This window comes from Brachyhypopomus gauderio, chromosome 21 (genome assembly GCF_052324685.1).
Source record: "Brachyhypopomus gauderio isolate BG-103 chromosome 21, BGAUD_0.2, whole genome shotgun sequence".
In the NCBI taxonomy this organism is placed as follows: domain Eukaryota; kingdom Metazoa; phylum Chordata; class Actinopteri; order Gymnotiformes; family Hypopomidae; genus Brachyhypopomus; species Brachyhypopomus gauderio.
In genome coordinates this window covers 9,113,230-9,138,891 of record NC_135231.1, presented here as the reverse complement: position 1 = coordinate 9,138,891, position 25,662 = coordinate 9,113,230, and the positions used below count along the sequence as shown (strand labels likewise).

The following is a 25,662-nucleotide window of genomic DNA, read 5'->3' as shown; positions in this document are numbered from 1 at the left end:
CCCTACAATAAAATAAAATCAAAAGTGACTTTACTGAATACAATTAAAAACCATTACCAGAAAAGTGTACAAACATATTTAATAAAAAATAATGTCCAAAGGATGATTTTTGTTTAAAGCAATACACGCACCAATACGGGGTTTCACTCTTGTGCGCTCGGCACAGTGTTGACGCACCAGTATCGTTCGTCCCATCACTAATCAAATCAAATGAACCAATTGATTCGGAAAATGATTCGATCTTGTGAAACGTTCGAATCATCACATGCCATAGTGACATCTAGTGGGCAACCAGGGCCTAAATCCACAACTTCTTAACAGAAGTAATGTGTTTTTAATAAAAAATTCCCCCATAGCATATTGTGTTCCTAAATAAATTTTAGTCATGAAAACAGGGTTGTTTTAATGATGTCATTAAGATGTATTTTTCATTATGATACACTGTTAGTCAGTGGAATGATATAGCTGACATTATTAATTTTACATTGCAAGGTAGAGAAATGCCTTTTTAATATTTATTAAACATTACAAGTAATCAAGTTGTAATCACAACTGATTACAAGTAATTAGTAAACATTCTGATCTCAGACCAGCTGCTTGAACTAAGTGTGGACTAAAACGCGGGAAAAGATTCGAAACGTTTCGAAACAGCGTGACGTAACGAAACCTGTTTTTGGAACAGTCACGTGACTTTCCCATTTTTGATACAGACTTCGAAACAGTATTTTGGAACACCGTGATTCAAATAAATCGATTCAATTCAATTTCGCGTTTCGAATTTGACATCATTACTTGGTAGTAGTGATGGGAAAAGTGGGGCTTTTGGGAGATCGAATCAAATGAACCAATTGATTTGGAAAATAATTCAATCTTGTGAAACGTTCGAATAATCACACGCCACTAGTGATGGGCAAATGAAGCCTCATGAAGCAAAGAAGCTTTCCAACCCTTTGCTTTGTAAAAAGGTTCATTACTCGAGGCTTCATTCATCACTCACTAGTGACATCTGCTGGTGAAACTGTAACAGCATTGTCATTCAGTTGGATCATACTTTCAAAAAATTGTAAATGCAATATTGTCACAAAGTTTCTATCAAACTCATGTTTAGTAACAGGAGAATGAATTAAATCATACTTAATTGCCATGTTTTAATTATTAAAATGATTTGTAGCCAGTCTAATCCTTGACCATTGGTGGTTGTTGGGTTTTCTTGTATGTCATGGACTTATTTGACAATGAAGATATGGTGTACATTACTATATTGGGAATTGAGTGATTGTTGAGGCAGACTGAATATTTTGAGTTATAAACTTCCTGAGAAACAGAATGTGTTTAAAATAATCGCTTCTTGGGGGTTCTAGATCTGGTTTTTAACATTACAAATAAGGTTTGCCTCTTCCAATGGTTTTAGTCTGTTTTTGATGTGTGAATCTGATGTACATCCGGATCAACCAAAAAGAATTTAGAACGTTACAGATTTTAAATTTTATTGTTTTTATTTAGGAACAGGACTTTTTTCACTGTTTCAGGTTTTAGACGGTTTCTTCATCGGCAGATGACCTCCCCCACCTTGGAACAAACTCTTTCACAAGGCACTGATGATGCAGGTGAACAGAGGAACTTCAGTGCCATACAGTACAAATGGAGATTAACATGTTTTTGTGTATGCCAATACTCCAATGGATCTTCATGTGTCCTTAGGTTCATTTCAGCGAGGTATCGCTCCACTTCAACAATGGCATTGGAGCAACGCCTCTTCTGGTCCACTGTAGAATCTAACAGAGACCACAGTTCACCTATAAATAACAAACAAAAAAAATCATTACAGATAATACACAAAACCAACAGCTGAAATACAGTAGTACAAATGTTACAAGAAAATTAAAAGAACAACAAAAAAAAAAACTCATAAGATTTACTGGTGCCTTCTCCTGCATCTGCTGAATCTTGCAGCTGGTTACCTTCATTGCTTGTACTGCCTCTTGTGCCTCGCTTTGACTGACAAAACCAAGAGTTTTGAACCTAGGGTCCAGCAATGTGGCCATTGTCATGACACTTAATGATTCAATATTTGCAACTTGTTCTTTGACACACCTCAATAGGTTTTCAGACAGAAGTCTTGCACCATCATTTTTCATATTTGCCATCTTTGTGAGCACAGCATGGTGCAGCATGTTCATTAAAGGTATGACCTTGGATACTGACACCCTTTTCTCTTCAGAGAGCTCTGACGTTGCTTGGACGAACGGGAACAACACCAGTAACGACTCCTCAATGATCTCATAATCCTGAGAAGTCAGAGGGATTATATCAGTGTTGTGAGGGCTGCGGCCACAGGTTCTTTTTGTTGAAACAGACGTTCCAACATAAGGTAAGTGCTGTTCCAGCGTGTGTCCACATCGATTATGAGCTTCTGTGATTGTCTTCCCATCTGTATTTGGATCCCTTCTAGCTTTTCTTTACCTGTGGTGCTTGAGTGGAAATATGCCACAATTCTTTTCGCCTTTGCGCGGATGTCACAGAGGGCAGGGATCTGGTCAAATGATTTTCGGACTAATAAATTGAGTCCATGAGCAATGCAAATGGAGTGCCTGATCTTTAATGCCTTAGCACATGCAATCATGTTAGCTGTGGCATCAGTCACCAGACACATCAATTCACCTTATCAGTAATTCCCCACTCCACCATGTGATTATGTACCACCCTGGCCAGATTGTCAGATGTGTGAGTGGACGGGAAATGCTCCACTCCAATTAATACAATGCCCAGTTTGTCACTGGGATCAATGAAGTGGCATGTTATGGCCAGGTAAGCCTCCATATTCATGGACGTCCACATATCTGCAGTCAGGCTGACAGCAGACACCTTTTGCATGTCTTCTTTGGCTTTTTCTTTTGTTTTGTAGTATTTCTCTTCCACCATCTTTTTTAATGCCTGAAATGAAAAGCAAAATTATTCATTGAAATATTGAAATGATATCCATTTACCATTTAGCTGCTATGTTTGACACATATAAACCTTTCTGGTAGGAAGAACATAGGTTGGATCCAGCAAATGAATGAGCTCTCTGAACCCCTCATCCTCCACTACTGAAAAGGGTTGGGTATCCTTTACAATCAAGTTTACCACAGCCTCATCTAGCACCTGCTTCCTGGAATCTTTAAGACGCATAAATATAAAACAATTAAAATGACACAATAATATACTGATAGATATGATGTGAAATAATTTTGAACACATAAAACAATGTCATACTCTGGCTGGTGTCTCCTGTGTTTGAAGTGTGCTTATTTACATGTAGGGCCCTGTAATGCCTAATCATTGATGATGTGTTGTTGTTGTAGACCAACACCCTGTCACACAGCAAACATTTCACCTGAAATAAAAGGATAGCGAAGTTCACACAAAGTTGCTATTAATGATGCAAATGTAGTCAGATCTTGTGCACACATTATACAAACCCAGATATGAGACGTTTTTCTCTTTTTTGACGGCTCCATTTCAACCACTGCTGATGAAAACTGCTCTGCTGACGCGCTACCAAACTACCTACTACTATTTTGAAAAACGATACGCGCAATGACATGGCAGATGTAATGCGAGGCCTCGTTTGTTGCAGATTACGTGATTTTGCTCAATATGACACAAGCTCCTAAGCGGGGCTTCATCGGACACGCCCCCTTTTTACTCGGTAAAAAACCTCGAAGCCTCGCTTCTCGCCGGTGTGTGATTGGTTGTCTGTAACGTAGCTGTGGTAACAATTGTAAAGCGCCTTAAGTATCTAGATAAGGCGCTATATAAATTGAATCATTCATTCATTCAGATGTCCCGTCACTAGTACTTGGTGTGATTTTGGTTTCTCTAGTTATTTGCTTGTTAGTGTCTTTCCTTTTATTTAGCCTTGTCCACCCAGATATTTCTGTTAGTGTTGTTTGGTTCCTATGTTGGGTGTTTGATTATTCTTGGTGTATGTTCTGTGTATAAATGTATTAGTTTTGTTATTAAATCTTTGTTCAGTCCGCACTTGCGTCCAGCCCACTATCTCAGTTCGTTACAGAATAACAGACCCTACAATGGACGCAGCGGACAGTGGAGTGAGGCATGTTGCTTGCTTACCTCCTCCCAAAGATGATGAGGACTATAAGGTACAGCTGGACTATTTGCAGTCATGTTTCATTTTGGACACTACAGGTAAACCTGTTGTGCTGCCCTCTTTAACTCACTCCCCAGACATGTACGATGGAGAGGAGCACAATGCTGATGCCTTTGTATTACAATGTAGCCTGTATTTTCAGTTCTTGACATGCCCTATGTCACCAGAAATGGTTCTTGTGCTCTTTATGAGGGCAAGACTACAGGGAAAGGCACTTGAGTGGGCCAACCTCATCCTTACACACCGGACAGAGGAAGCCTGGATGGTGGAGGGGTTTTTCAGACTCTTACAGGCTATATATATATATATATATACAGTGTATATATACTGCTCAAAAAAATAAAGGGAACACTAAAATAACACATCCTAGATCTCAATTAATAAAAATCTTTGAAATCAGTTGAAAATCTCTAATTTCTACCTGTTGTCTGTTCCATTTGCACAAGAGCAGTTGAAATTGATTCACAATCAGTGTTGCTTCCTATCTGAACACAAAGTGTGGATGACTTGGAGTTACATTGTGTTGTTTAAGTGTTCCCTTTATTTTTTGAGCAGTGTGTGTATATGTATATATATATATATATATATATATATATATATATATATATATATATGTATATATATATATATATATATATATGTATATATATATATATATATATATATATATATATATATATATATATATATATATATATATATATATATATATATATTAGGGGTGGGCATAGATTAATTTTTTTAATCTAGATTAATCTCACTGAAATCTTGAAATTAATCTAGATTAATCTATATTAAAATGGATCATATGCGTGCTACCCAAGTAATGACTAAAAGTCAGTTTTTGAGATAGGGTTTCTTAATACAGGGGGTGCATTAGACTAGGGGCTCATCTCCCGTTTCCAAAATGCATCAATGACTGCTTGAGAAAGCTGTTCTACTTTGATACTTGAAGAAAAAAAAACATGCTCAATAAAATGTAGGCTACTCGTGTTCAACGGTTTATTCAGTTAAACATGAATTTGTAAGCCTAAATACTGTACATTAAAAGAGGTTGATAACATGTTTATTCAGCTAAACATGATATTTGAAATGTAAGCCAACATTTAGTACATTTAACCTCACGGACGTAATTTGGGGGACGGGGGACACTTTTTCAAAAGCCGGTTTTGGTCCTCTGCAGTTTTAACGGTTAAAAAGAAATACAGTGGTACCTCGAGATACGAGCTGCTCTACATACGAGCAATCCAAGATACGAGCACCGAGACGAGCAAAATTTCTGTTCGACATACGAGTGCACGCTCGAGATACGAGCATGAACCACTAGGTGGCAGTACAGTACTGTATTTCAATACTGTTGTAGCGACTACTCCTCGCAGCGAATTCCACAACAGACAGGCACTTGGCCCTTTAAGTGACACTGGGGGAGCGGCGCCATCGCCCCAGGGGAGGGGGAGAGGACAGTGCTGTTGTTTAAGTTGCGTGGTAAATAAAGTTTCCCTCCTCGGGATTTTCTGGATTACGCAGTTTCTGCCTTATTTCCCGAACCCGCTTCACTGTACAGTACTACAAACGTTTTTTTTAACATTATGGTGAAGTTACTGTACGTATTGTTTAATTATACATGTTGCGTGTGCCTTTATTAATAAAGAACATGTCTTTTTTTCCACATTTACGCTAGTTTTGTGACTTTTTTAAGGACCGGAACCAATTACAATACTTTACATTGTTAAATTGCTTCGAGAACCGAGCAGTTCGAGATACGAGCACGGGTCTGGAACGGATTAAACTCGTATCTCGAGGTACCACTTTAAATAGCGACAAATCTAGCGCTAGGACCATGCAGAAAACGACCGCTCCGAGCTCCGCTCCGCTAACACTTTCCATGAAGCAAACCTGGCGACTTTGTGACTGCAATGCATCCATGTAAATACACGTACGATTTGTAATTCACAGGTTTGAAAACTCGTTCTCTCCCCTACTGTGCAATTTGGTTAGGAATACAACCGAGCTAAACTATCAAGTTGAAAGTCATCATAGTTTGCTTACCCATTTTGACCCAGTTCCCAACCGAACTTTAAGAATAGATTAACGGCGATAATTTTTATATCGCCCGATAAGAGTATCAAATTACCGAACGCCGTTAACGGCCCACCACTAATATATATATATATATATATATATATATATATATATATATATATATATATATTGTAGCGTCGGTCCGCTGAGGGACGGCGCTATTTCCCATGAGCCCCTGCGGCTCCGGTATTGTTCCTGTTATGTGTAATGTTTGTGCATGTATTTATTGGTTATGTGTTTGATTGTGTGTGTTATGTAGTTTAAGTCACCCTGTATTAGTTTAAGTAGTTATACATTGTGTGAGTCTACCTGCCATGTGTGTGTGATGTTACTGTACTGATGACCTGCCCTCATGTTTCATGTGTTGTTGAGTCTGTTCTGCGTGTTCACGTCTCCAAGCGTGATTACGTTGCCAAGGCGATTTAAATAAAGGTGCTTATATTGCAAAATGGATCGCTTTCTGACTCCTCCCTCCTACACCACGCCACATTTGGTGTCGGAAGTGGTCCTACGAGATGAGATAGAGCGCATCTCCAAAGACCTCGAACGGCTGAGGAGGGAGACGGAGAAACCGTACGGCGCTACGAGGAAGAGACAACAGCTGGACGGCCCGAACGACAGCGACCCACCACTCTCGACCCGACAAACGACGAGGAGGAGCGTGACGGCGGCAGCAACCCCGCCCACTCCTCGCGCGCGAGAAATGGAAACGACGGCGGCTAGCGCGGGACGCCGGTTGAGCCTCCCATGCTACAACGGCGACGCTGACTGGGCAGCCTTCGAGGCCCAGCTGGAGGTGGTGGCAAGCTCCGAGGGGTGGTCTGACGCGGAGACGGCGGCGCAGCTCTGTTTGTCGCTCCAGGGACCAGCGCTCAGGGTCCTGGTAGAACTACCACCTGAATGCCGACGTGAGCTCGCACCATTGAAAAGGGCACTGACGACGCGGTTCGGAAGACAACCCGACGAATCGGCGGCAAAACTACTTCTGGCCAACCGGAGACGGAGCAGGGGTGAGCGGATAGGTGTCTTGGCCTCTGAGGTGGCGCTGCTGGTACGACAATCCTACCCGTCATTCCCCCGGGAGGCGCAACAACAGCTCTCCCTCGACCACTTCGTACGCGCATTGGAGCCGAGCGAGCTGCGGATGCACGTCCGGCTGGCGAACCCGGACACCATCGATGCTGCGGTGGACGAGGCGACCAGAGCCGAAACGATTCTCTCCGGGACAGTCGACGGATGGACGGCGACAACACGACCTCGGATCAGACAGCCTGGAAAACAGCTGACGTGCTGGCGATGCGGCGAAACCGGCCACAAAGCAAACTCGTGTGACGCGCCGGGAAACGACATGGGAGCCGCCCGGTGAGGGGCGCGGCGACTCCACGAAGCACCAAGGAGCCCTCTAGTGTTATCTCCCGAGTTACCGGACTCCCAGGACTCTACATCAACTGTGAGTTAAGCGGTAATTCCTTCCTGGCGCTTATCGATACGGGGTCGTCGGTCTCCTTAATCAGGCCTGACCTCTTGCCCGATGACGTGGGGGGTAATTTATCACTGTCGGGTAGGACCACGGAGTTAACAACCGTGACGGGGGACCGTTTCGAACTGGTCGGGTGTGTCCCCGTGACACTGGATTTCGGGCACGGGCCTTGGACCCAGTCTTTTTGGGTGGGGGGTATTAAGGACCCGTGCATTTTGGGCAGTGATTTTTTAAAACGCGTGGGGGCGGTGATAGACTTCGACAGCGGTAGTTTGACACTAAATGGCCGGGGGGTCGCTATACACGGGGATACTGTGACGGCAGAGAGGCCGTGTACTGTAGCCGTACGCCAGGCGGGGAGTGACGTGACAGCGCCGCCTAGTGTGGACCCGGTCCGTGATTTGTGGGAACGTAGCTGTGCGGGGTTGTCTGAATCGCAGAGTCGGTCATTGCGGGAGCTGCTCGAGCGTTTCAAAGGGGTTTTCGCCGCTAGCGAGCGTGAGTGCTCCAGGACGGGGCTCGCGGTTCACTCAATTGATACAGGGGACGCGTTACCCGTTCGGCTGAGGCCGCACCGTCTTCCCCTCGCAAAGCGTTTGACAGCGGAACAACAGATCAAAGAGATGGCCGCGGCGGGGGTGATAGAGCCGTCGGACAGCTCGTGGTCCGCTCCGGTTGTGCTGGCTAAAAAAAAGGACGGCAGTTGGCGGTTCTGCGTCGACTATCGTCGGTTGAACGCAGTAACTAGGACCGATTCGTACCCCATGCCGAGGGTCGATGACACGCTGGAACAGCTGGCGGGCTCGGACTGGTTCAGCTCGCTAGATCTTCGCAGCGGGTATTGGCAGGTTCCTTTGGCGGGCGAAGCGAGAGAAAAGACAGCGTTCTCTATTGGCACGGGTCTGTGGCAGTTCACCGTCTTGCCGTTTGGTCTCTGTAACGCACCTGCAACGTTTGAGCGCTTGATGGAGCGAGTGTTAGCGGGAGTCGCTAGGGAAAAGTGCGTGATTTATCTAGACGATGTGTTAGTGCACGCTACCGGTTTTGAGGCTGCATTAGCCAACCTGGAGCTAGTTTTAGGCCTTATTAAGGAGGCGAACCTCTCGCTTAACCCGGCAAAGTGCAACCTGCTGCAACGACGGATCAGTTTCCTCGGTCATGTAGTTAGCGGTGAAGGCATCGCGACTGACCCGAGCAAGACAGCTGCTGTCCACGACTGGCCCACACCCCGCACGGTGCGCCAGTTGCGCAGTTTTCTGGGCTTTGCGTCATATTACAGGCGTTTTGTGAAAGGCTTCGCGGAGATCGCCGCGCCCTTACACCATTTGACGAGTGGCGGCGGCGCCAAATTCCGTTGGTCTGATGATGCGGATAGGGCTTTCCTCACGCTGAAAGACAGCTTGTGCAGCGCGCCGGTTTTGGCTTACCCTACAGCGTCGGGGCAGTTCGTGGTGGACACCGACGCCAGTGATCATGGGCTGGGGGCTGTGCTTTCACAGTTACAGGACGGATCGGAACGGGTCATTGCTTACTTTAGCCGGCGGCTGGACAAAGCCGAACGCAATTACTGCGTGACGCGGCGGGAACTGTTAGCGGTTGTGGAAGGATTGCGACACTTTCGGCCGTACGTCTACGGTGTCCCGTTCAAACTGCGCACAGATCACGCATCACTTTTATGGCTTATGCGGTTTCGTGAACCCGAGGGCCAGCTCGCGAGGTGGCTTGCGAGGCTGCAGGAGTTCGACTACACGGCTGAGCACCGTCCGGGCCGTAGCCATGGGAACGCCGATGCTTTATCTCGTCGTCCGTGCGCTGAGTCGAACTGCGTGCACTGCCAGCGCGCTGAGAATAGGACTTCTGAGGTGGGGCATTGCGCGGCGGTTGGTCAGGCCCCCGTTGCCCCACCGACGCTGCCATGTGTTTCCTGGGAGGAACTATCCACGGCCCAGAGGGGGGATCCCGAGCTGGGGTGGGCGCTGCACGGGTTGGAGGCCACCTCGTTACCGGAATGGGACGCCGTGGTACGACTGGGCCCCGTAGCCAAAGCAGTTCGATCCAGCTGGGCTAGTATGAGGATTGTGAGGGGTGTCCTTTGCCGCGTGTGGGAAGATCCGGGTAGCAGGCGCCGGCTGACCCAGGCAGTAGTGCCGCGGAGCCTTCATGACACGGTGCTACGAGCAGTCCATGGACTACCGGGCTCAGGGCACTTTGGTATCACAAAGACACTGGGGCGATTGCGACAACGCTTCTGGTGGCCAGGCTGTCGTACTGACGTGGAGCTCCATGTACACTGCTGCGACGTCTGCTCTGCAAAGAAGGGCCCGCCGAGGGCTGCCCGCGCCCCCCTTCATCCGATGCAGTCTGGCTCACCTATGGAAAGGGTGGCGGTAGACGTGCTCGGGCCGTTCCCGGTCACAGATGCGGGAAACCGTTTTGTTTTAGTAGCCATGGACTACTTCACGAAGTGGCCGGAGGCCTATGCTGTGCCAGACCAGAGCGCGGTGACAACAGCGGAGACTCTGGTCAATGAGTTCTTTTGCAGGTTCGGGGTTCCTGAAATCCTACACAGTGACCAAGGAAGGAACTTCGAGTCGGAGGTGATGGGGGAGGTCTGCAGGCTCCTAGGCATCCACAAGACGCGCACGACTCCCCTTCACCCACAGTGCGACGGGCTAGTCGAGCGGTTTAACCGGACCCTGGCCGCTCAACTAGCCATTGCCACCCAGGGAAACCAGCACGACTGGGACAAGCGGCTGCCCGTTGTGCTGCTGGCCTGCCGCTCAGCCGTCCAGGAGACCACCGGGTTCACTCCGGCTATGTTGATGTTCGGGCGGGAGCTGCGGTCTCCTGTTGAACTGGCTTTTGGCCCTCCTGCGGACAACGAGGACAGCGCGTCACCTGGTCCTCCATTTGTTGCAGACTTGCGGGCCCGGCTGCACGAGGTGCATGCGCGGACCAGGGAAAGCCAGTCTGCGGCTGGAGAAAAGCAGAAGCGCGCATATGACATGCGGTGCTACGGCACGCCTCTGCCCCAGGACTCTGATGTGTGGCTGTACAACCCCCAACGCAAAAAGGGACTGTGCCCCAAGCTTCAGTCAAACTGGGTTGGGCCATGCAAAATCCTCTCCCAATTGGGTGAGGTTGTCTACAGGATCCGCTGGGGCCGGCGGCGCCTTGTGGTGCACCGCGACCGCCTGGCTCCTTACAGGCCAAAACTAGTGGGCGCTGGACGTCGCCCAGACTCTCATGCTCCTGTTTCCCCCTGTGTTTCCCCTGCTGTCCCCCCTTCTGTGTCCCCCATGGCCGGACAGGCCAGACCGCAGCGCGCACGGAGGCCACCGCGTCGCCTGCAGGACTACGTGTGAGTAGCCTACTGCTTAGTGTCGTGCTGATGTCATGTGTGGGCCTGGGATTGTTATGGGGATGTTCAGTATGCTTGTATAGTAATTGCAAAAAAAAAAAAAAAAAAAAAAAAAAAAAAAAGTTTATCTGTTTTCTGACGTTATGTGCCTCTGTATTTATGCTGTTATTTGATGATGTGCCTTGAGCTGTACTTTGCATATCTGTTGTGTGACCACTATACTGTTGAGTCCTGCTTGGTCGCCGGGGACGGCTGACCTCTTGGGGGGGGGGCTGTGTAGCGTCGGTCCGCTGAGGGACGGCGCTATTTCCCATGAGCCCCTGCGGCTCCGGTATTGTTCCTGTTATGTGTAATGTTTGTGCATGTATTTATTGGTTATGTGTTTGATTGTGTGTGTTATGTAGTTTAAGTCACCCTGTATTAGTTTAAGTAGTTATACATTGTGTGAGTCTACCTGCCATGTGTGTGTGATGTTACTGTACTGATGACCTGCCCTCATGTTTCATGTGTTGTTGAGTCTGTTCTGCGTGTTCACGTCTCCAAGCGTGATTACGTTGCCAAGGCGATTTAAATAAAGGTGCTTATATTGCAAAATGGATCGCTTTCTGACTCCTCCCTCCTACACCACGCCACAATATATATATATATATAGTATAGTATAGTATAGTATAGTACAGTATACACTGCCATCTTCTGGTGAAATATAAAATGCTGCTAAGCTCACGTTCTGCACGTTCTGCATTCTTGCACTTTTCCGTTCACATTATTTCCGTGACTTTGATGCGGCGCTGCTTTATCAAATCACCATCTAAAAACGATTTGCCTTGCTGGGAAATAATTTAGCGACTTCTTAGCTTGCTGTTGTGGCGTTTTCCTGTATTTTGTTAGTACAGTACGTAAAAAAACTGTTGAGTCTGCAGGCTAGCTGTAATTTGCTAGACTTTCTGTGTTCGTTTGGGACCGGTGTACGATGTGTAGAACTGATGTTTAACACTGACATTTAAACTCTTATCACAGCGACAGCTTCATTGCAAATCAAACAGCTACAGTTTTCATTGATTTCTTTCCCACCGTGTTTGAAATCCTCTACATTCACTTGATATTTTGAGTTTTTACTGATGACTCGCAATAATTTTTTTTCTTTGCTTAATTTTGTTAAGTGGAGAACAGGGGCGGACTGGCATACATTGCTACCGGGGATTTCCCCGGTGGGCCGATGGGTTAGTGGGCCGGTAGGCCGCCGGTGGTTTAACTCAGCCCGTGGAGGAGCCACTGCCGCGGCCCGTAGTCACGCTGCTGTTTAACGGTGCCTATTACCTCCCCCGCTCCAGTCAGACTAACCTGCTCAGCGCGGCCGCGGACTGAGCCTGTAAACACATGAACGAGTTGGACAGCGGACGCGGACGCGGACTGGGCCAGCTGATGCGAGCTGACGGTATGCAGCGGAGATCAGAAAAAAATCCAACTTGTCCCAGAAAATCCGGGCCGGACTACGAAAACATACAGCAGTTTAAATTGTAGATAACATGTTATTTTAAATGCACTGCTGTCGCCTCTGCAACGTCTAAGGCACCATGTGCAAATTACCATAACGGTTAACACGGACGCAAGTGGCGGTCTTAAAGGTTCCAGAGCACTGTGCACTGTTTTTTTAAGCTATTGAAATTCTTAGATTAAAACTAACCACCACAAATAGGTAAGAGCAGGGGCGTTGCCTGGGTATGGAAAGATCCGGGGCTCAGCCCAATTTTTTTATATATATATTTAACAAAGGGTGCACAAATTCTGCAGAATGACTGTTGGTGACCTAAAGATAGGGAGCTTTTACTAAAAGACATGGAGCAGGTATATTCCATCAGTACATCCATTCCTCAATAAAGTATGAAAAACAGTATGTCAACAATGGATTTCATGCAACTGTGTAATAATGTAAACAATTCACTTGTTTCTAAATTGTTCTTTTACCTTTTATGACAAACTGAAACAAATTATTGAAAGACATATTAATAATTATTAGTGCTAAGGGGTCTACACAATTAATACTCTTTAAGAATTACTTATTATCTATCCTGTATGTTTTTGCAGTCTTTCTTCTCCTAACCTGTTCTTTCTTTAGATCAGTCCAGTCCTGATCAGTTCAGTTCATTTCAGGTCTCTCCACATTTCATATATCTTCGCTCTCCACCCTCTCGTCTACCCTGTTAAATAGTAATTCAGGAAAGCACGCTTAAAATAAAGCTGGAAACAATATTTTAAATACAAAAGACTGCTAAAACAAACTACATCTGGCATTATTTTGCTAGTCTTCATACTAAAAACGTGTATTTTATTAATAATGTGTTTATTAAGCATTGTTTTCCATACCACTTGTATTGTCTTCTCCCATCTCCTCTCCAGTTCTATTCTGTTCTCCTCTCCTGTTGTCTGTTCTCATCTCCTCTCCTGTTGTCTGTTCTTTTCTCTTCTGTTCTCCTGTCCTGTTGTCTGTTCTCATCTCCTCTCCTGTTCTCTCCTCTCCAGGTCTCTGTTCTCCTGTCCTCTGCTCTGCTCTCCTCTCCAGTTCTCTCCTCTCAAGTTCTCTTTGTTTGTATTAGGAAATAAATTACACCACAATACTTGAGATTTGAACAAACTCTAACAAACCCTAACCCTCAACTATTAAAAGTAAATTATTTTTTACAACATTCATTCATTTATGCATATTCTAAAGTTTTCTTTTAAAAGCACTTGATAAAGTAAGTGGTGATATGCTGTGCTGTGTAAACTCAATAAAGGATTGTTTATTAGTTGATCAGTTGGCTCCAGTGGGGAAAACACAATTTTAGGGCAGTGACTAGGGTTAAGAAACTGCTTTAAACTACCATCATAAAGTATTGTACTAAATTTTGACTATCCACAACGTCCACCTTCTAGCTAACTAGTTAACTAAATGGATTTTTCATTCATTATAGCTTACAGTCCTACAATCCTAAATTATTAAACACAATTTGAAAATGAAATAGTTATTAGCTTATCAGGTACATCAGGGCATGTTGAACATACTATAACTATAGCTATAACATAAATAGCTATATAAGTTTTTTTCCCTCAAACCTTCACTACCTAAGCTATCTAGGTTAACTAGCTAGATAGGTTAACTAACTAGGTTAGCTAACTAATTCCGAAGCTGACTTGTGACAAGCTGCATTTTTATTAAGCACACAGTGGGTTTGATATGTGTGTTTCGATTCGGAGACGTGTTTTTAACCAGCTATCAGATAGCTCCACAAACAATGTCATCTCAGTTTACATAGTTAACTACCGTTACCTTTCTCCTTGAAAAAACGCCGTATATCCATTTTCTTTCACCGTCAGCTACCTGCAACCTGCTGCCAAAAATGGCTAGAGCGCATGTGCGCTCCCCCACGGGGGTGGGGGTGGGCTCTCCTCCGCGCCAGCAAAACCAGCAAGCTGATTGACTGTTTCTCCTGAAAGGCGGAACTTTATCCTTGAAGCGGCACTATGATTGGCGTTAAGAGATTTCCTATTCTCACAGCAGCATTGGCCTCCTCATTAATAGTACAGCTGAGCGAAAAGGTTCGGGGCTACTGGATAATCATTCGGGGCTGAAGCCCCGGAAGCCCACCCCAGGTGACGCCCCTGGTGGCAGATAAAGGAGGAGTTTGAGAAGATCCACCAGTTTCTAAGAGATGAAGAAGCAGCAAGAATAGCTGCACTGAGGGAGGAAGAGGAGCAGAAGAGTCACATGATGAGGAGGAAGATTGAGGAGATGAGTGTAGAAATAGCATCTCTTTCAGATCAAATCAGAAACACAGAGAAGGAGATGGAACCTGAGGACATAGTAAAAATAATTCTGTGATTTTCTCTCTGTTTCTGTCTCTTTTTTTAAACACATGCAAATGTTAAAATATGTGAATTACTCTAAAGTATTTGTTATATAATGCTACTGTTTTCAGGAATTTGAATTTGTTCCCTGACATGTGCTTTTCTCTTTATAAGCATTAGAGACTATGTCTTTAAGAAGAAAGGCATATGCATATAAGAAAAACAAATATTTGACCATAACATCAACAAAATTATTGAAAGTTTATTTTAGAAACTCTAACCCTGAATACTCAATGACACACTTTAAATGGATTTCACTCATGTTTACAATCTTCCCTTTGTTTCTTTTCAGATCCTGCACACTACAATCATGCAGTGAGTGATTCTCTTTTGTCTTTTGTGATGATCAGTTTTGATTTATTTTGATCGTTACACATTTCTTCATTGAAAACCTCCGTCAAATTGTATAGTTATATAAATTAAACATTTTGCATTTGACATTTGTAGTGTTCCCCACACCCCAAAGGAACCTGAGAAGGTGTCAGGAGCTCTGATCAATGTTGCAAAACATCTTTCCAACCTGAAGTTCAGAGTCTGGGAGAGAATGCAGAAGATTCTGCAGTACTGTGAGTTTTGATTGTAGTGGTTGAGGTATGAGACCAGGTCTGCACTCCTTGGGATTAAAGGCCTGTAACAGTAACACTATTGTTTTCTTCTTGACATTTATTCTAGGCATCCCAAAGAGGGAGTAATTGGCACTAGTCACTTCAAGTAGGATACCAAAATAATTAATCCAAATGCTGTAGTCAGACATTAACAATACATCAAATATTATTGATATAAAGACATGCACATGGGAGTTCTGTTAGATTTACATTTACGGCATTTAGCAGACGCTCTTATCCAGAGCGACTTACAAAGTGCTTTGCATCCGATCACAGAATTCATCCTAGGAACTAGTACGGATAGGCCAGAATTCAAGATACCATTGAGTCAGACTACTACTAAACTACAGGAGTCAATGTCATTACCTAGTGTTTTGCAAGTTAGACATTTGCCAAGAAGCACAAATAACCATAGACAGACATACAATTTAAGAACAACGGCAAGTGGTATCAGCTGAGTTATTGCTCTGGTAAGAACTCAACAAACAGGTGGGTCTTCAGTCTACGCTTGAAGATAGCAATAGACTCTGCAGTCCTAGCAGCTAATGGAAGATCGTTCCACCATCTTGGCGCCAGGACGGAGAATAGTCTGGAGCTTTGTCTTCCATGAGACTTGAAGCATGGAGTTTCGAGTCGAGCCAAGCTTGAGGTTCTGAGTGTTCGCTGTACGGATCGGCTTTTGACCATGGATATCATAGGAGGGGCCAGTCCATTTTTGGCTTTGTAAGCAAGCATCGAGGTTTTATATCTGATGCGTGCCGCTACTGGAAGCCAGTGAAGAGAGCGTAGCAGAGGAGTCACATGTGAGAACTTGGGGAGATTGAAGACCAGTCGTGCTGCAGCATTCTGAATTAGTTGTAGACAACTGTAATACATCAAATACAGGTGTGCCTGTCAAAATAAAGGGCCTGCAGTCTGTAGATGTGACCTCATCACATAAACACATGAAGAACATGATGATTCATTCTGTTTTCTCTCCTCAGACCCTGTTACTCTGGACCCCAACACTGCACATCCATGTCTCCACCTGTCTGATGATCTCACGTCTGTAGAATGCAAACAGAGATCACAATTTCCTGATAATCCAGAGAGGTTTGGTGATTATCCATGTGTCCTGGGCTCTGAGGGCTTTAACTCGGGGACACACTGCTGGGATGTTGATGTAAGAGACAGTGAATACTGGGAACTGGGTGTAATAAGAGAATCTGAATTCAGACAAGGATTCTCTTTCCGAGGTTCAATATGTATTCTAAACTACAGTCAAATCAGTGATAAATACTGGACACTCTGCCCAGGACAGACACGTCACTACCTCACACCTACAGAGAAAGTGCAGAGGGTCAGAGTTCAGCTGGACTGGGACAGGGGAAAAGTAACATTCACTGATCTTCTAACTGGTTCACACCTGCACACTATAACACACACTTTTACTGACACAGTTTCCCCAATATTCTGCAATTATAATTCCTCTTCTGTGAGGATCTTACCAGCAAAGATAACAGTAACAGTGGAAAAGAACAGTTAATGTTGCCTTAAATTAATGTTCATTCATAGACTGAATGAACAGGAGATAATAGATGTGTTAGAACTCTTCATTTGATTTCTATTTCAAAGTATTTATATTACAGACTTTTTCCATTAGACAGTAAAATGCTGATGTAACAGTTTAAATGATTTTCTTTCATATTTCATGTCAGCAGAGATGGATGGAGACGTGGGTGTAAACGAGACATTATTCTTAATCTTTATTTTCCATCACAAAGACAAAACAGGAGGAGCTCCAAACACACAAGGAACAAACCAAACACTCTGGCAGTAAACACTGTAAAAACCCAGATGGGTGTGTGTGCATGTGCGTGTGCGTGTGTGTGTGTGTGTGTGTGTGAGAGAGAGAGAGAGAGAGAGAGAGAGAGAGAGAGAGAGAGAGAGAGAGAGAGAGAGAGAGAGATGGTGTGTTACTCTGAATCTGTGCTTGACACACTGACACTGCAAATTTGTTTTTAAAGTCTGGATCTTCAAAGAGTTTGATAGATATGAGGAACATGGACCTGTTGTACTGACCATATTATTATGTAAAATAGTATAAATATAATTAGGTAAATAGTGCTCAGCAGACCGAGTGTATAAGGGTCATGATAATTCTAGTAAATGTCCCTGATGATGTGTTTGATCTGTAAGTGTTTTCATGATCTCCTCCTCTGCTATATTGTCCCTGATTAAGTGTTTGATCTGTAAGTGTTTTCCTGATCTCCTCCTCTGCTGTATTGTCCCTGATTAAGTGTTTGGTCTGTAAGTGTTTTCCTGATCTCCTCCTCTGCTGTATTGTCCCTGATTAAGTGTTTGATCTGTAAGTGTTTTCCTGATCTCCTCCTCTGCTGTATTGTCCCTGATTACGTGTTTGATCTGTGTTTTCCTGATCTCCTCCTCTGCTGTATTGTCCCTGTTTAAGTGTTTGATCTGTAAGTGTTTTCCTGATCTCCTCCTCTGCTGTATTGTCCCTGATTAAGTGTTTGATCTGTAAGTGTTTTCCTGATCTCCTCCTCTGCTGTATTGTCCCTGATTAAGTGTTTGATCTTTCCTGATCTCCTCCTCTGCTGTATTGTCCCTGATTAAGTGTTTGATCTGTAAGTGTTTTCCTGATCTCCTCCTCTACTGTATTGTCCCTGATTAAGTGTTTGATCTGTAAGTGTTTTCCTGATCTCCTCCTTTGCTCTTAAACCCTCCTGCTGGACCCTCTGCTCTGATCAAATGTATGTTGGTATTTTATTCTTCATAATAATCTCCCTTCTGGTGCTGATGCGTGTAATTTTATTCACTTTACTGTAGTTTATTTGATAAATCTAAATTCATTACCAATCCTGTTTACTGGTTGCTGATTTAAGCCTCACACTACAGATTCTCAGCATAAATTTACACACTTGTTACGTCCAGCTCCGCCCTCCTCCCTGGTCCCACCTAGTTTCCCCGGTTCTGTGCTTTCCCTTGTGTCTGTTCCGCCCCCGTCTTTAGTGCCCACACCTGAATCTCGTTTCACTCCCCTGTTCAGTGTATATCTTCCCTTCTGTTTCAGTCCTCCGTGTCGGTCATTGTTAGTAATTGCATCCCTCTGTGTCTTCCTTGCCCTTGCCCTTGCCCTCGCTCTGCCTTGCCTAACCTTACGTGTTTTCTGTGTCCGTTTTCAGCTTCCCGGTCGGTCTCTTTGTATTTGGTAGTTTTCCCCTCTGTGTTGTTGTTCAGTTTTCTATCGGTTGTGTCCTCTATGTTATGTTACTGTCTGCAGCCCTACACTTTACGTTTAAGTTTGTAGCTGTTCCTGTGCAAGTAACCCTGAGCCTTATGTTCGTTAGTCCTCGTTGGTTTCTAGTTCTGTCTTACAGTTACGTGTGTGTGGGTTTTGTATTAAGTCAAGAGTAGTTCTGTCGTTTTGTGGTTCTGCTTTGCCGTCTTGTTGTTTGATGTTTCTGTTACGCTAATATTCGTGTACCTGGTAGTTTTGTCTGTCTAGTCTGTTTCTTGGTATCTTTAATAAACTAGTCAAATCTTGCACTTGCGTCACACCTGTCCCCCTGAAACGTTACAACACTACAGCTACTAGGAGTGAAGCATGAGTGAAGTATCACTTATATGGAGCAAAACATTTGCATTTTCTGTTTAAATAACAAAGCAGTTGATAATTGTGGTGATTTGTGCTGGTTCCACATTAATAGTGTTCTCCTCATATGGAAGGCACTGCCTTACATTTAAAGTCTCTACAGCTCACTGAATGTTGTGTTAATGCTGAATTCATTTTTGTCCTATGTCATGTATTTACACACCACTATGTTCAGGACTGTTTAAGCAGACAACTGGAAAACACAACAGCAGATTTAGTAAACCAAAACATTAATTTTATTGTAGCTTTGACACGAGCCATGTATAGGTCTCGGCAAAGGTCAAAAGCAAGAGAGGGTCTCACAGTGGCAATCCCCTATACATACTGGTAGAATCAACCAATAAGAACTCACCATCAAACCACACCAAAATAAAAGTCTCCTTCATGTGTGAGTGACATCAGTCATTAACAGTCATGTCCTAGTGTGTGTTAATGCTGAATTCAGTCTTGTCCTACACGATCATGTGGAAGATGTCCACTAGACTAACTGTATAAGAGCAGGTTAACACAGTGGTCCCACAAACCCAGAGTGAGACTGGACCCATTACAGACCCAAACACTCAACACTGTAGAGCTGAATGGAGTTCTGTTATCACCTACATGGTCACACAAGGGCTTATGGGGACCAGACACACTCTCAGGGAGTGCAACATAAATGTCAGTATGGTGGGGTATTTTAAACCTTTTACACAGGTATGTGTCACAGTACGGCGGGCCCCCTACTGGTCGACCCATCCACAGCGGTAGTTGTCTTGTTGTTGTTGCGTTGTGTTCGTCCCTCAGGTGGGCGGGGCCTATGATCCGCCTCAGCTGAGGGTCGTTGTTTGTCTATATATGTCTTATCTTTGTTCCAGTTGACTGCTGGTCATTGTATCCTTCATTTGGAACTTGTCACAGGGTTTTGGTTTGTGCACTTTATACATTAAAACCTCCCTTTTTCCTGAGACTTGGCGTGATCGCTTCCATTTTATTTTGCACTCCTTGCCCATCACAGAATGACCAGCTACCCTTCAGAAGCCGCCAGTCTCCTTTACTTTCTCCTTCGTTCATGGTCATGTCTGGTGGTAAGTGTTTGTCTGCGTGATGTTTGTTCATTGTCTGTGTATAGAGAAGAGCTGGGTCACTTATTCTTCGTCCCGACTGCAGTGACTAGGGCAGTCGACCATGGGGAGGCTCTTCTCGTTAAGTGTTTGTATCGTCACTGAATTTGTGTACATATGTGAATGGGCGTGTGGACCAGTGTGCGCTGCTCGTTTGTGTCTAATGTTTTATGTTATATGTGCATGACGCGAGTACCGCTTGTCATTGTCGCCTCACTCTCTGTTCGTCTGGTCATATGTGGGGTGTAACTGCGAACATGGAGTGGCCCGTCACCGTTATGTGTTGAGAGTGCGCATGTGTGGGTCCTGTCCGTTCATCGTTTGTACACTATGTTGTACTATGTACGTTTTGTTTGTCTTGTCTTGTCTTTTCGTGTTCATTTGTCCTAGCGTTAGCGTGATTGTTTCATGTAATTCCCCATATGCTCCTCCCCCTTAAATGTGTGTTTGGGGGGGGGACGAGTGGCGGTTCCGTACCACGGATGGTCCCGCAGCTTCAGAGGGAGACCCCTCCCCAGTGGTAGTGCGCGTTTGTGTTGTGCGTGCGTGTGTGTGTGTGTGTGTGCGTGAGTTGTGTGCAGGTTGCCCCCTGGTGGTGGATCATGGTTTTCCTGGACCTTGTTGGGGTCTTCGGTTGGCAGGAGTTCCCTTATGTTGTGGGGTGACCGGAGCCTGGTCTGAAAGAGCCCCTCCCTCTAGGGCAGGGGCCCCCCGGATGTTTGGAGACCATGGGGCTCCGGTCTGAAGAGCTCCTGCTGAAACTCATCTCCTGTTTCCAAAATGCATAAATGACTGCTTGAAAAAGCTGTTCTACTTTGATACTTGAAGAAAAAAACGTGCTCAATAAAATGTACTCGTGTTCAACGGTTTATTCAGTTAAACATGAAAATAGTACTGTATGCCTACATACTTTAGGAAGGCATATTCAATCAAACATGAACTTGTAAGCCTACATACTGTACACTAAAAGGGGTTGATAACATGTTTATTCAGCTAAACATGAGATTTGAAATGTAAGCTAACATTTGGTACATTTAACCTAGGGTGACCAGATTTGGGTTTCTGAAAAGGAGGACACCTTTTTAGCCCGGGGGGTCGGGGGGTTTTATCGGTGTATGATATTACACAAATGACATGGTGTCTGTGTAAAAATTGCATCTATTGAACAGCACAAAACAACATAGTACCTGCCTTACACGTCAAACACTCTACCTCATACGAATCACGACCCTGGCAAAAGCACGGGAATTTTTTCTTACACTTTCGTTTCGGCATTGCCGTAGAACCGGCGGACACACGTGCTTTCACTTGTAATCACTCGGGGGTAGACTGGCAGGCCCACGCTTTCTTCTTCACACACACACAATGTAAAGTAGATAGATTTGAGGAGAAGGGCGTGACTAATTTGCGATACAGAGAAACCTGGAATGGAGTGACAATTCTAATCACAATGCACTGTACATGTATTATGATTGAGGCAGTCTAACAAAATCCCGGACAATTTTGAAATTCCTCCCGGACATATTTTAGGCCTCAAAAGTAGGACATGTCTGGGAAAAAGAGGACGTCTGGTCACCCTAATTTAACCTGTTTTCGGCTGCGGCGACTCTTCCCCAGGGCTGCATCAGTGCTTGACCCAGCGTCAGCAGCATTAGCAAATGGGTGCTTTGCGTTGTGGTACTTCAGACTGGTAAAACTCCTACAATCGCGTTGCATAAGGTGCAAACAACTTTAGTCTTGTCAATGTCTCCATTAGGAAGCTTCTTGAAAATTTATTTTCCATTCAGCAAACCTGGCGGCTTCGTGGCTGCATCCATGTAAACACATGTACGATTTGTTTGTGGGTGGTAATTCACAGGTTTGAAAACTCGTTCTCATCCCCTACTGTGCAATTTGGTTAGGAATACAACTGAGCTAAACTATCAAGGTGAATGTCATCAGTTTGCTTACCTATTTTGACCCAGTTCCCAACCCAACTTTAAGAATAGATTAATAGCGATATTTTTTATATTGCCCGATAAGAGTATCACATTATCGAACGCCGTTAACGCCGATAACAGCCCACCACTAGTACATTTATTCACTTTATATATAAATGACCTGACTGTTACCTGCTAAAGTGAAGATTTTAATATTCTGTAGAATCTGTAGAATGATTATATTTATTTGACAAAATATTACATATAATAATGAAAAATATGATCATATAAAATCATGATCATATAACTATGTAAAAATTTAATTTAGAAACGTTTAATGGAAATGAATGCTATGATCGCTATGATCACTCGCGAGAGTATCCAGCCTTAACTGATACACGGCTGAACGGTTCATGTTTCAGTTTAGTTCACGGCCTCATGGACCAGGAGACGAGAGTGTAGAAAATTTATGAATAAAAAATTGCAACTAAATGTTGGGTTTATTAAATGTAAATTATTATAAAATATAAATTACATTACAAATACAGTAATCCTGCCTTTATCGCATTCTGGAGATTCCAGAACTACCTGCAATAACCGAAAATAGAAATGGTATTTAAGTATTTATACACTATATTAGGGCTTTATAAACCGTCCCAACACCTTTACATAAACCTTTCCTATTCACTTAATAACCATCCCCACACTGTTCTGTGCATGTGTGCTTGTCCAGCGAGCAACCAGTCGTGTTGTATACAATCTCATGTAGGCGAGTAGCGTCTCAGGCAAGTGATGTTGGTTCTCGTTTCCGAGAGTAAATATGCACTATTTACTGTAATTCGTACTATTTTATAATTTATAACATTCCTTGTTAATTGTTAGAATTAATACTTATAATATATTTTTCTATATTGTTACGATTGCATTTAGCTAGACAGTGCGTGTTCCATGCACATATAGGCTACCAGTGGCCAATCACATTGTTATATGGCTGATAGTCGGGAAATATAGTGGGAAGTTTGGGTCTTGAGTTTAGTTGTGTGCTCGTTACCCCTTGGTGTGGATGGTTTAGCCTCTACCACTACACTGAGAGAGAGCACTGACCCTTCATGCTTGTATGCTGTTATTGCAAGTCTTCAGTAAATTCTGGCCATCCAGAGTATTACATGTTGTTGTGTGAGTCATTCCACGCCTCCAACACCCGAACACCGACGAACACGACAAGTGGTGTCAGCGCGGGATAGTAGCCTGCTAACCAAGAAGCGAGCTAAGTAGCCTGCTAACCAAGAAGCGAGCTAGGTAGCCTGCTAGACGAGAAGCGAGGTAGGTAGCCTGCTAGCCGAGGAGCGAGCCAGGTAGCCTGCTAGCCGAGAAGCGAGCCGAGTAGCCTGCTAGCCGAGGAGCGAGCTGAGTAGCCTGCTAGCCGAGGAGCGAGCTAGGTAGCCTGCTAACCGAGAAGCGAGCCAGGTGGCCTGCTAACCAAGAAGCGAGCTAGGTAGCCTGCTAGACGAGAAGCGAGGTAGGTAGCCTGCTAGCCGAGGAGCGAGCCAGGTAGCCTGCTAGCCGAGAAGCGAGCCGAGTAGCCTGCTAGCCGAGGAGCGAGCCGAGTAGCCTGCTAGCCGAGGAGCGAGCCGAGTAGCCTGCTAGCCGAGGAGCGAGCCGAGTAGCCTGCTAGCCGAGGAGCGAGCCGAGTAGCCTGCTAACCGAGAAGCGAGCCGAGTGGCCTGCTAGACGAGAAGCGAGCCAGGTGGCCTGCTAGCCGAGGAGTGAGCTAGGTGGCCTGCTAGCCGAGGAGCGAGCCAGGTAGCCTGCTAACCGAGAAGCGAGCCAGGTAGCCTGCTAGCCGAGGAGCGAGCCAAGTAGCCTGCTAGCCGAGGAGCGAGCCAAGTAGCCTGCTAGCCGAGGAGCGAGCCAAGTAGCCTGCTAGACGAGAAGCTAGCCGAGAAGCGAGCCAAGTAGCCTGCTAGCCGAGGAGCGAGTGAAATAGCGTACTGCTCAGTGAGAGAGAAAAACAGCGTGCCATACCGCAAGAGGGAGAAAGTGAAACTGATACACTCTATAGTCTACGGTAAGAACATTTGAATAAATAAGTAAATTAATAAAAATATCATTATATAAATAAATAAAATAAAAAGAAAGGGAGAAAAAAAATATGAGCAACTGTTGGGAATTTTCTTCTCCGACCCAGACGGGCCCCAACACCGCCCCGATGAACCGACTGGTTTTTGACTGAGTGGTCCAAGCAAAGTCTTGACAACAAAAGTTCTTTTAAAATGATTTATATAGAATATAATTGAATGCAATATAATAGAAGTATACGTGGTACAAACTCTTCGGTGCACTGGTGCTAGTTGCCTAGGAATCTACCTAACCCAAGTGGATCTCAGCAGTGTCCAAGCGAAAAGCCCCTCGTGCTGGGCGATGTCCTTTCTTTCATACTCTCTGTCCATAAGTTTCGATTTGTTAAGTTTCGATAACTCCCCAAACCTGGCTGCTCTCCATGGAAAATCACCTGCTCCTCTTCTCCCAGTCTGTGTGCCTGGTTATCTAAAAACTGCTTGCTACACATCCTGCACTGAATAGGCCCCTTCTGTTCTCCTCAAGGCCACTGAGGCCTCCTTACTCCTGCTTTCCCACAGTCTTCCTGAAAAACACTAAATTGACACATCAAGTTATTAGCCTTTAATTTTCTTTTTTCCAACACAACCCAGATTCAGAATTGGGAGCCACAGCAGTCACAGAGTCAGACTTGCCCCCAAAATGTTTACAAGCTTTACTTGAGCAGCAAGATAAACAGTTACAACAGCTCATATCTCCCTTAGTACAGAGACTAGAAGCTAGGGGTGGGCAGATCGATATTTATATCGATAGTATCGATACAAAGGTGAGGATCGGTATCGGATCGATACCATGGCGAAAATATCGATTCTTTTGCTGCAGTTTAGAGGTCTGCGCGGGACTGCTTTTTTAATCCCGCTCCCACCCGCACCTGCTTGTTTTAGTCCCGCTCCCGCCCGCACCGGCCAAAAAATCGCTTGTTTTAATCCCACACCCGCCCGCCACATACACATTTCTGTCGCCCCCGCCCGCAATCCTAATATGAATTGAATTAATTAGATTTAGTACTTGAAATTTTCTTATGTATTTATTAAAACAGCAATATAGCGATGGATCGCGCTGTCCCATTTCTTACCACAGTCCAATCACATGCCGTCAGGTGACGTACACCAACACGTTCTGATATCAATCACAACAAGCCGATTTCCCTCTCCATTAATTACAATGGAATATGACTTCCATACATCAGACTTTCCTGTAGTTGGCTTAATTGTGGTGTATTCGCCTGTTTTAATTGAATTTTCCACAGCTGAAACTGGTTGACCGTCTACAGCAGGGGTCGGCAACCTATGGCATCAGCATGCTGG

The 25,662-nt window shown here is 44.6% G+C and overlaps 1 protein-coding gene and 1 long non-coding RNA gene across 4 annotated transcripts in view; one reads left to right on the top strand and one right to left on the bottom strand.

Moving 5' to 3' along the window:
* Positions 1 to 43: 43 nt before the first annotated feature.
* Positions 44 to 14,699, bottom strand: LOC143485218 (uncharacterized). 2 transcript variants are annotated; one of them, XR_013122809.1, is made up of 7 exons: positions 14,384 to 14,699; positions 13,441 to 13,655; positions 13,178 to 13,274; positions 3,256 to 3,376; positions 3,019 to 3,158; positions 1,920 to 2,934; positions 44 to 1,796 (listed from the first exon to the last, which is right to left on the bottom strand). It is a non-coding gene; the product is annotated as an uncharacterized LOC143485218 (long non-coding RNA). The 2 variants fall into 2 exon arrangements; XR_013122810.1 differs by having other exon boundaries at positions 1,962 to 2,934.
* Positions 14,700 to 22,838: 8,139 nt separating this feature from the next.
* The window catches only part of LOC143484716 (E3 ubiquitin-protein ligase TRIM35-like), a 52,854-nt gene continuing 50,030 nt past the window's right edge, over positions 22,839 to 25,662 (top strand). The window contains exon 1 of one of the 2 annotated variants that reach the window (XM_076983571.1): positions 22,839 to 24,305. The gene's annotated coding sequence lies outside the window, so the exon portion shown is untranslated. The remainder of the gene's footprint in view (positions 24,306 to 25,662) is intronic. The other variant, XM_076983570.1, reaches the window with a different exon arrangement.